This window comes from Danio rerio, chromosome 4, assembly GCF_052040795.2.
Source record: "Danio rerio strain M-AB ecotype USA chromosome 4, GRCz13ab, whole genome shotgun sequence".
NCBI lineage: Eukaryota > Metazoa > Chordata > Actinopteri > Cypriniformes > Danionidae > Danio > Danio rerio.
Window position 1 is genome coordinate 62,235,993 of NC_141024.2, and position 9,008 is coordinate 62,245,000.

Below are 9,008 nucleotides of genomic sequence, written 5' to 3' on the forward strand. Positions count from 1 at the left end.
TGCAGCCCTAGTGGGGTGTAACTGCTGCAAGGCTGTTACCCAGAGCTAGAAGAGTAGCAACACAAAACAGGATTTGCATTGGCCGGGAATCGGACCCGGGTCACCCACGTGGCAGGCGAGGCAACACAAAACCTCGTGGGAGGCGAGAATTCTACCACTGAACCACCAATGCTGATATGCTTATATTGCTGCCCTAGTGGGTTGTGACTGCTACAAGGCTGTTACCCAGAGCTGGAAGAGTAGCAACACAAAACAGGGTTTGCATTGGCCAGAAACCGGACCAGGGTGTCCCGCGTGGCTGGCAAGAATTCTACCAGTGAAGCACCAATGCTGATATGCTCATACTGCTCTCCAAGTTGGGTGTGATTGCTGCAAGGCTGTTACCCAGAGCTGAAAGAGTAGCAACACAATACAGGAGATGCATTTGCCGGGAATTGGACCCAGGTGGCAGGCGAGAATTCTACCACTGAACCACCAATGCTGATATGCTTATATTGCTGCCCTATTGGGGTGTGACTGCTGCAAGGCTTTTACCCAGAGCTGGAAGAGTATCAACACAAAACAGGAGTTGCATTAGCCGGGAATCGGACCCGGGTCTCCCGCGTGGCAGGCGAGAATTCTACCACTGAACCACCAATGCTGATATGCTCATTCTACTGAGCCTAGTAACGTGTGATTGCTGCAAGGCTGTTACCCAGAGCTGGAAGAGTAGCAACACAAAACAGGATTTGCATTGGCCGGGAATCGGACCCGGGTCTCCCGCGTGGCAGGCGAGAATTCTACCACTAAAACAACAATGCTGATATGCTCATACTACTGTCCTAGTGGGGTGTGATTGCTGCAAGGCTGTTACCCAGAGCTGGAAGAGTAGCAACACAAAACAGGGTTTGCATTGGCCAGGAACAGGACCAGGGTCTCCCGCGTGGCAGGCGAGAATTCTACCACTGAACCACCAATGCTGATATGCTTATATTGCTGCCCTAGTGGGGTGTGACTGCTACAAGGCTGTTACCCAGAGCTGGAAGAGTAGCAACACAAAACAGGGTTTGCATTGGCCAGAAACCGGACCAGGGTCTCCCGCGTGGCAGGCAAGAATTCTACCAGTGAAGCACCAATGCTGATATGCTCATACTGCTCTCCAAGTTGGGTGTGATTGCTGCAAGGCTGTTACCCAGAGCTGAAAGAGTAGCAACACAATACAGGAGATGCATTGGCCGGGAATCGGATCCCAGGTGGCAGGTGAGAATTCTACCACTGAACCACCAATGCTGATATGCTAATATTGCTGCCCTAGTGGGGTGTGACTGCTGCAAGGCTGTTACCCAGAGCTGGAAGAGTATCAACACAAAACAGGAATTGCATTAGCCGGGAATCGGACCCGGGTCTCCCGCGTGGCAGGCGAGAATTCTACCACTGAACCACCAATGCTGATATGCTCATTCTACTGAGCCTAGTAGGGTGTGATTGCTGCAAGGCTGTTACCCAGAGCTGGAAGAGTAGCAACACAAAACAGGGTTTACATTGGCCAGGAACAGGACCAGGGTCTCCCGCGTGGCAGGCGATAATTCTACCAGTGAACCACCAATGCTAATATGCTCATACTGCTCTCCTAGTTGGGTGTGATTGCTGCAAGGCTGTTACCCAGAGCTGAAAGAGTAGCAACACAAAACAGGAGTTGCATTGGCCAGGAATCGGACCTGGGTCTCCCGCTTGGAAGGCGAGAATTCTACCACTGAACCACCAATGCTGATATGCTTATATTGCTGCCCTAGTGGGGTGTGACTGCTGCAAGGCTGTTACCCAGAGCTAGAAGAGTAGCAACACAAAACAGGATTTGCATTGGCCGGGAATCGGACCCGGGTCACCCACGTGGCAGGCGAGGCAACACAAAACCTCGTGGGAGGCGAGAATTCTACCACTGAACCACCAATGCTGATATGCTTATATTGCTGCCCTAGTGGGTTGTGACTGCTACAAGGCTGTTACCCAGAGCTGGAAGAGTAGCAACACAAAACAGGGTTTGCATTGGCCAGAAACCGGACCAGGGTGTCCCGCGTGGCTGGCAAGAATTCTACCAGTGAAGCACCAATGCTGATATGCTCATACTGCTCTCCAAGTTGGGTGTGATTGCTGCAAGGCTGTTACCCAGAGCTGAAAGAGTAGCAACACAATACAGGAGATGCATTTGCCGGGAATTGGACCCGGGTGGCAGGCGAGAATTCTACCACTGAACCACCAATGCTGATATGCTTATATTGCTGCCCTAGTGGGGTGTGACTGCTGCAAGGCTTTTACCCAGAGCTGGAAGAGTATCAACACAAAACAGGAGTTGCATTAGCCGGGAATCGGACCCGGGTCTCCCGCGTGGCAGGCGAGAATTCTACCACTGAACCACCAATGCTGATATGCTCATTCTACTGAGCCTAGTAGGGTGTGATTGCTGCAAGGCTGTTACCCAGAGCTGGAAGAGTAGCAACACAAAACAGGATTTGCATTGGCCGGGAATCGGACCCGGGTCTCCCGCGTGGCAGGCGAGAATTCTACCACTAAAACAACAATGCTGATATGCTCATACTACTGTCCTAGTGGGGTGTGATTGCTGCAAGGCTGTTACCCAGAGCTGGAAGAGTAGCAACACAAAACAGGGTTTGCATTGGCCAGGAACAGGACCAGGGTCTCCCGCGTGGCAGGCGAGAATTCTACCACTGAACCACCAATGCTGATATGCTTATATTGCTGCCCTAGTGGGGTGTGACTGCTACAAGGCTGTTACCCAGAGCTGGAAGAGTAGCAACACAAAACAGGGTTTGCATTGGCCAGGAACCGGACCAGGGTCTCCCGCGTGGCAGGCAAGAATTCTACCAGTGAAGCACCAATGCTGATATGCTCATACTGCTCTCCAAGTTGGGTGTGATTGCTGCAAGGCTGTTACCCAGAGCTGAAAGAGTAGCAACACAATACAGGAGATGCATTGGCCGGGAATCGGATCCCGGGTGGCAGGCGAGAATTCTACCACTGAACCACCAATGCTGATATGCTTATATTGCTGCCCTAGTGGGGTGTGACTGCTGCAAGGCTGTTACCCAGAGCTGGAAGAGTATCAACACAAAACAGGAGTTGCATTAGCCGGGAATCGGACCCGGGTCTCCCGCGTGGCAGGCGAGAATTCTACCACTGAACCACCAATGCTGATATGCTCATTCTACTGAGCCTAGTAGGGTGTGATTGCTGCAAGGCTGTTACCCAGAGCTGGAAGAGTAGCAACACAAAACAGGATTTGCATTGGCCGGGAATCGGACCCGGGTCTCCCGCGTGGCAGGCGAGAATTCTACCACTAAAACAACAATGCTGATATGCTCATACTACTGTCCTAGTGGGGTGTGATTGCTGCAAGGCTGTTACCCAGAGCTGGAAGAGTAGCAACACAAAACAGGGTTTACATTGGCCAGGAACAGGGTCTCCCGCGTGGCAGGCGAGAATTCTACCAGTGAACCACCAATGCTAATATGCTCATACTGCTCTCCTAGTTGGGTGTGATTGCTGCAAGGCTGTTACCCAGAGCTGAAAGAGTAGCAACACAAAACAGGAGTTGCATTGGCCAGGAATCGGACCTGGGTCGCCCGCGTGGGAGGCGAGAATTCTACCACTGAACCACCAATGCTGATATGCTCATACTACTGTCCTAGTGGGGTGTGAATGCTGCAAGGCTGTTACCCAGAGCTCGAAGAGTAGCAACACAAAACAGGGTTTGCATTGGCCAGAAGCCAGAGCAGGGTCTCCCGCGTGGCAGGCGAGAATTATACCAGTGAACCACTAAGGCTGATATGCTCTTAAGGCTCTCCTAGTTGGGTGTGATTGCTGCAAGGCTGTTACCCAGAGCTGAAAGAGTAGCAACACAAAACAGGAATTGGATTGGCCAGGATTCGGCCCCTGGTCTCCCGCATGGCAGGCGAGAATTCTACCACTTTTTTTTTTTTTTTTTTTTTTTAATTGAAAAAACTTAAAAATGAAATACATCATATGTAAACAATTCATAAATCATATACAAGGAACAATCTGTACATTATACATTGCTACCAAATTATCATAAACATGACATTTCACATTCACTTATATCTAGCATATCAGTCATCTTATTTTTTCCAATCAACTTAAAAATTAAGCATCAATCCCTTTTTGTGGTCTACCGTTATAAGCTTGCTTTCATGAATAAAAGCTTCCTCAAAAACATCTGTTTTTAGATATTTCCACATTAAATACACATTCTTTCTAACTACACTTTTAAACATGACATTCACGTCTATTATTTTTGCTTCAAAATATGCCATATTCCTCCTTGCCCATATTGCATACCTTGCATGACTCAGAAAAAAATTACATAAATTTACATTTTTGTCTTTGCAATTTGTATTTTCTCCAAATAAGAACAGTTGTTTCCATTCATTTCCTTGTGCATTTTTCCCCCAATTGTCTTTTATCAGTTGTTTCAGTTTTTCATGAAAAAAATCCCAGCTCCCTACATTCAAAGAAAATGTGCATCAGGGTCTCTGGATCAGACTTACATACATCACATTCCCTGTTTACATTTCTGTTTATTTGATGAATCACAACCTTTGTGTATATTCTATTATGCCGTAACTTAAAATCTAAATTTTCACAGTCTAAGCTGTTATATTTCACATTTAAATTTTTCCAAATTGTTTTAACATTTAAATTTGGGAACAATTTTGGCCATACATTTTCAGATGCAGGCAGTTTGATTTCCTTTTCCACAAATATTCCATATATAGTTTTTGTTAATACATCAGATAAACATATCTTTTTACCATTTTTGACAATAAACATTTCTGGCATTCCCCAATTTCCTGGTTTGGCACTTTCTCTCTCTCAATCATTTCAACCCATCTCTTTGGTAAGCTAACTCTGATGTTTTCACAAACAGAGTCTACTTGTGATTTTTTTATTTCATCATCCCACTCCACCACAGAGTCATAAATAGCTCTGTTTGGTAAAAAACCTTTGACAAATTCATATACCATGTCTTTTACTTGTCTTATTCCAGCTTTCATATACAGTCTATTATAAAACATCCTCCCTCTCATCTGTATCTTTGAATTCAGAAATACTGGCTGCTTATGTATTTGATTTATATTTTCACACTCATATCCCACTTCCTTTACAAATTCAGACCAAGCACTGCATACTTCTTGATAAAATACAGGTATGTTTTCATACATTGGTTTCTTTAAAGACATGAAAACCCCTTCTTCTCCACATCCACTACTTTTACTCAAATATTTTCTCATGAATCCTTTCCACCCAAATTCCTCATTACCATATAGAAGTTTTTTCATTATTTTCACTCTTAATGCTTTCTTTTTAACATTAAGATCAATCAGCTTTAAACCTCCTTCTGTGTAGTCTGCTATTAATGTTTTGTTGGATATTTTGACTCCTTTCCCTCCCCATATGAAATTATTCAGAACCTCTTTTATCTCATTTAAAACCCACACCGGTAAGTCAACTGCACCTAAAATATAGTTACATTTAGTTAGAAGCAATGAATTCACAACTGTGATTTTGCCCTTTAGTCTTAATTCTCTTAATTTCCAGTATCCTAAAACTTTTTTAATTTTATTTAAGATACCCGTCCATGTGGCATTTGTTGCTTCTTTTGTATTCACTCCTATATTAACTCCAAGAATCACTGTTTGTTCTTTTGCAACTTTGAAAGGTATATCACACCCACTCAACCCCACCCCACCTATACTCATTATTTCAGATTTTTCTATATTGATTTTAGCTCCTGATGCTTTCCCATATACTTCTATATGATTCATTATTCGTTTTATACTTCTCATGTCCCTTACTGTGAACGTTGTATCATCTGCGTACTGATGAATTAAACTCACACCACCATATGGTATTTGAATTCCTCTTATTTCCTTATCTTGCTTTACTAGTGTTGCCAGCGATTCTATAGATATTGAGTATAGCATCGCTGACAACGGACATCCCTGCCTCACTGATCTTTCCAATGGAAAGGTGTTTGTTAAAACTCCATTCACTTTTACACAACTTTTTGCATTTTTATACAACAGCTTTATCCAATTTAAAATCTTCTCTCCAAACCCATATCTTCTCATTGCTTGTTCCATGAAATTGTGTTCTACCCTGTCAAATGCTTTATTTAGGTCAATGCATAGCATTAATCCTCCTTCTCCATCTTTGTCCATGCTGCTCACAACATCTCTAATTGTGCATATTGTGTCAGTGATGTCCCTCCCTGGTATGCCATAAGCTTGATTAGGTGATATTATGCTTCGCACTACTCTTTTTATTCTATTAGCTAAAATTTTTGTTAGAATCTTATAATCTGTGTTTAAAAGACTTAAAGGTCTATAATTTTCCAAATTTAACGGACTGCCTTTATTCTTGTAAAGTATGGTGATTACTCCCAAACCTGTTGATTCTGGTATCTCTCTTCTTTCTTCCATATGTTTAAATAATTTCATCAGTATCGGTGTTAATATCTCTTCAAAAGTTTTATAAAACTCATGCGTTAACCCATCTGACCCTGGACTTTTATTCACTTTTGTTTCTTTTATTGCTTGTTTTATTTCTTCTATGTTTATATCTCCTTCACATGTCTCCCTTTCTTCATCACTTAACTTAACGTTTACAGTATTTAAAACTTTGTCCACATATTCCTGTTTTGTATTCTCTTTCTTAAAAAGTCTTTCATAAAATAATTGTACTGTTTCCAATATTTTTACATAATCTGTTATCTTTTCACCATTTTCATTTTTTAGTTCTGTAATGTAATTTTTCCTCTGCTTTCCCTTTTCCAAATTTAGAAAGTATTTTGTACACCTCTCCCCTTCAAGTGCATACTTTGCCCTGCTTCTCACTTTTGCACCTTCACATTTTTCTGTTTCATACATCTCCAATACCCCTTTTATCCTCAGAAAGTTTTCTTTTGTGTACTCAGGGTTGTTTTCTATTTTCTCTGCTTCTTTCTCTAAATTATTTCTCATGCTTTCCATCTCCATTTTTCTCTTAAAGTTTCTCTGTTTTGAATATCGTATACTTCTTATTTTTATTTTCTCTTTCAAATCCTCCCACCACTCGCATACATTATTTTCAAATAATGGATTTTCCATTTCATACCTTATACATCTGTCAATGCTCTCCCTATATGCCTCTTCTTTTAATAAACTTGCATTCAGGCACCACATCCCCCCACCCCTTGATTCTAAATTTAAACTCATCTTTACCATCATAGCAGCATGATCTCCTATTTCAATAAACTTATAACTTACATTTTTCACATACTGCAATATTTCCCTTTTTACTAAACATAAGTCTATACGGCTTTGTTTTAAAACCCCTAATACTATTTGCCTTCTTGAGAATTCCCTCTTGAATGGGTTCTCCTCCCTCCAGGCATCCACCATGTTCTCACTTTGCATTAATTCATTTAAGTATCTTCTGGATGCATCTGATTTAAAATTAATACTTTTTGACACATCAAGCCTTGTGCACCAAACATTAAAATCTCCAACTACTATGCAGTTGCCTGTGCACAGTGGTTTCATTGTTTTAAAAACCTCTTTTCTTTCAGTTTCTATGTTAGGAGCATATAAATTAAGCAATCTAAAGGATTCATTGTAATACATGAAGTCTATTCCCAACAATCTACCATTACCATCGTTATGTATTTGCTTTACATTATGTATTCCTCCCTTTTTAAGCAAAATCGCCACACCGCATGCTCTCTGACTTCCATGATTTACATAAATCTCTTCTCCCCAAACTTTTTTTATATCACTCATTTTATCATTTGACCAATGTGTTTCTTGCAAACAAATTACATCTGTTTTGAACTTTCTAATCACCCTCTCAAACTTTTCCATTTCTCTTAGTCCATTGCAGTTCAAACAGGCAATTTTCAGCAAGTCACACATTGCATATAGTATAAAAAAGAGGAGAACCCACATTTGAAAATGTCTTCAGATCTTACTTTTTTGTAGTCTCTTCTTCAGTGCCTTTCATTTTCCTTTTCAGCATCTTGATATTTCCGGCACTCATGTCCATTTCCTCCTCCAGTTGTATCAGTGGTGTCTCTAAAATTCTTGTCATGAAGTCTCTTCCCCTTTGATTTTCCTTGTGCTCCTTCCCATCTTGGTTCGCTTTTTCTTGACCTCCTTTCTTACCATTCCCTCCTCCTTCAAATAATAATTCCTCTTCCTCTTGAACCACTTGCTTCTGTGGGAATTTTCCCATGGCATCTTGTGAGTCATCCATCGGCTCTTGTACTTCTTCTCCAGCCCTTCGTTCTACCATTATATCTTCTTCATTCTGTTCATCTTCTTCATCTTTTTCCTTTCCTGTTATTGCGTCCTCCACACTTTCATATAGATCCAGAGAGCTTCCCATGATTTCTTCCTCTGGAATTCTGCATACACACATTGCAGTGACCATCTTACACAACTTGCATTTTCCTTTGTCACATTCGCGCACATAATGACCCTGAATGCCACATTTATAACACTTAAAGTTAGGGCAGTCTCTTACAATGTGTCCTGGTTGGATACAGACTCTGCAGACTTTCACCTGTCTGTCATGTATGACCCTAAAATGTTCTGTTCCTGTCAGCGTCTCAAACTTTGTTGAGTATGGTAACGATTTCACAGTATCTGTGAACTTAACTTTTAGAAATCGTGTTCCATCTGCAATATCCGTTCCTGGCCACATTCTCCTTTTGACAGGTGAAGCTGCTTTCACTCCCCATTCAGTTAGTTTTCCAATTATTTCCTCATCTTCAATGTATGTTGGCAGATTCAGAAAAGAGACCACCATCTCATTGTTGTTTATTTCCTTTACCATTATCAGGCTGTTTTTTATCTTCAGCCCATCCAGTATTTTTTCTTTCCCTTCCTCTTCATTCATAGTTAATTCATACTCTTTTGGGTTCTTATATCTGCAGCCAATTACAACACCACAAT

At 41.9% G+C, this 9,008-nt stretch overlaps 1 protein-coding gene, 1 long non-coding RNA gene and 8 other non-coding genes across 10 annotated transcripts in view; all 10 read right to left on the bottom strand.

Moving 5' to 3' along the window:
* Positions 1-9,008, bottom strand: part of LOC148682295 (uncharacterized) — a 560,329-nt gene that overhangs the window by 177,484 nt on the left and 373,837 nt on the right. The gene's annotated exons all lie outside the window — the stretch shown is intronic.
* The window catches only part of znf1117 (zinc finger protein 1117), a gene marked incomplete in the record, with an annotated part of 481,533 nt that overhangs the window by 44,315 nt on the left and 428,210 nt on the right, over positions 1-9,008 (bottom strand).
* Positions 75-172, bottom strand: trnag-ccc (transfer RNA glycine (anticodon CCC)). The gene is made up of 2 exons: positions 137-172; positions 75-109 (listed from the first exon to the last, which is right to left on the bottom strand). It is a non-coding gene; the product is annotated as a tRNA-Gly (tRNA).
* trnag-gcc (transfer RNA glycine (anticodon GCC)) lies at positions 570-640 on the bottom strand. Its single transcript has one exon. It is a non-coding gene; the product is annotated as a tRNA-Gly (tRNA).
* On the bottom strand, positions 1,358-1,428 carry trnag-gcc (transfer RNA glycine (anticodon GCC)). Its single transcript has one exon. It is a non-coding gene; the product is annotated as a tRNA-Gly (tRNA).
* On the bottom strand, positions 1,677-1,747 carry trnag-ucc (transfer RNA glycine (anticodon UCC)). Its single transcript has one exon. It is a non-coding gene; the product is annotated as a tRNA-Gly (tRNA).
* On the bottom strand, positions 1,836-1,933 carry trnag-ccc (transfer RNA glycine (anticodon CCC)). The gene is made up of 2 exons: positions 1,898-1,933; positions 1,836-1,870 (listed from the first exon to the last, which is right to left on the bottom strand). It is a non-coding gene; the product is annotated as a tRNA-Gly (tRNA).
* Positions 2,331-2,401, bottom strand: trnag-gcc (transfer RNA glycine (anticodon GCC)). The gene has a single exon. It is a non-coding gene; the product is annotated as a tRNA-Gly (tRNA).
* Positions 3,119-3,189, bottom strand: trnag-gcc (transfer RNA glycine (anticodon GCC)). The gene has a single exon. It is a non-coding gene; the product is annotated as a tRNA-Gly (tRNA).
* trnag-ccc (transfer RNA glycine (anticodon CCC)) lies at positions 3,591-3,661 on the bottom strand. Its single transcript has one exon. It is a non-coding gene; the product is annotated as a tRNA-Gly (tRNA).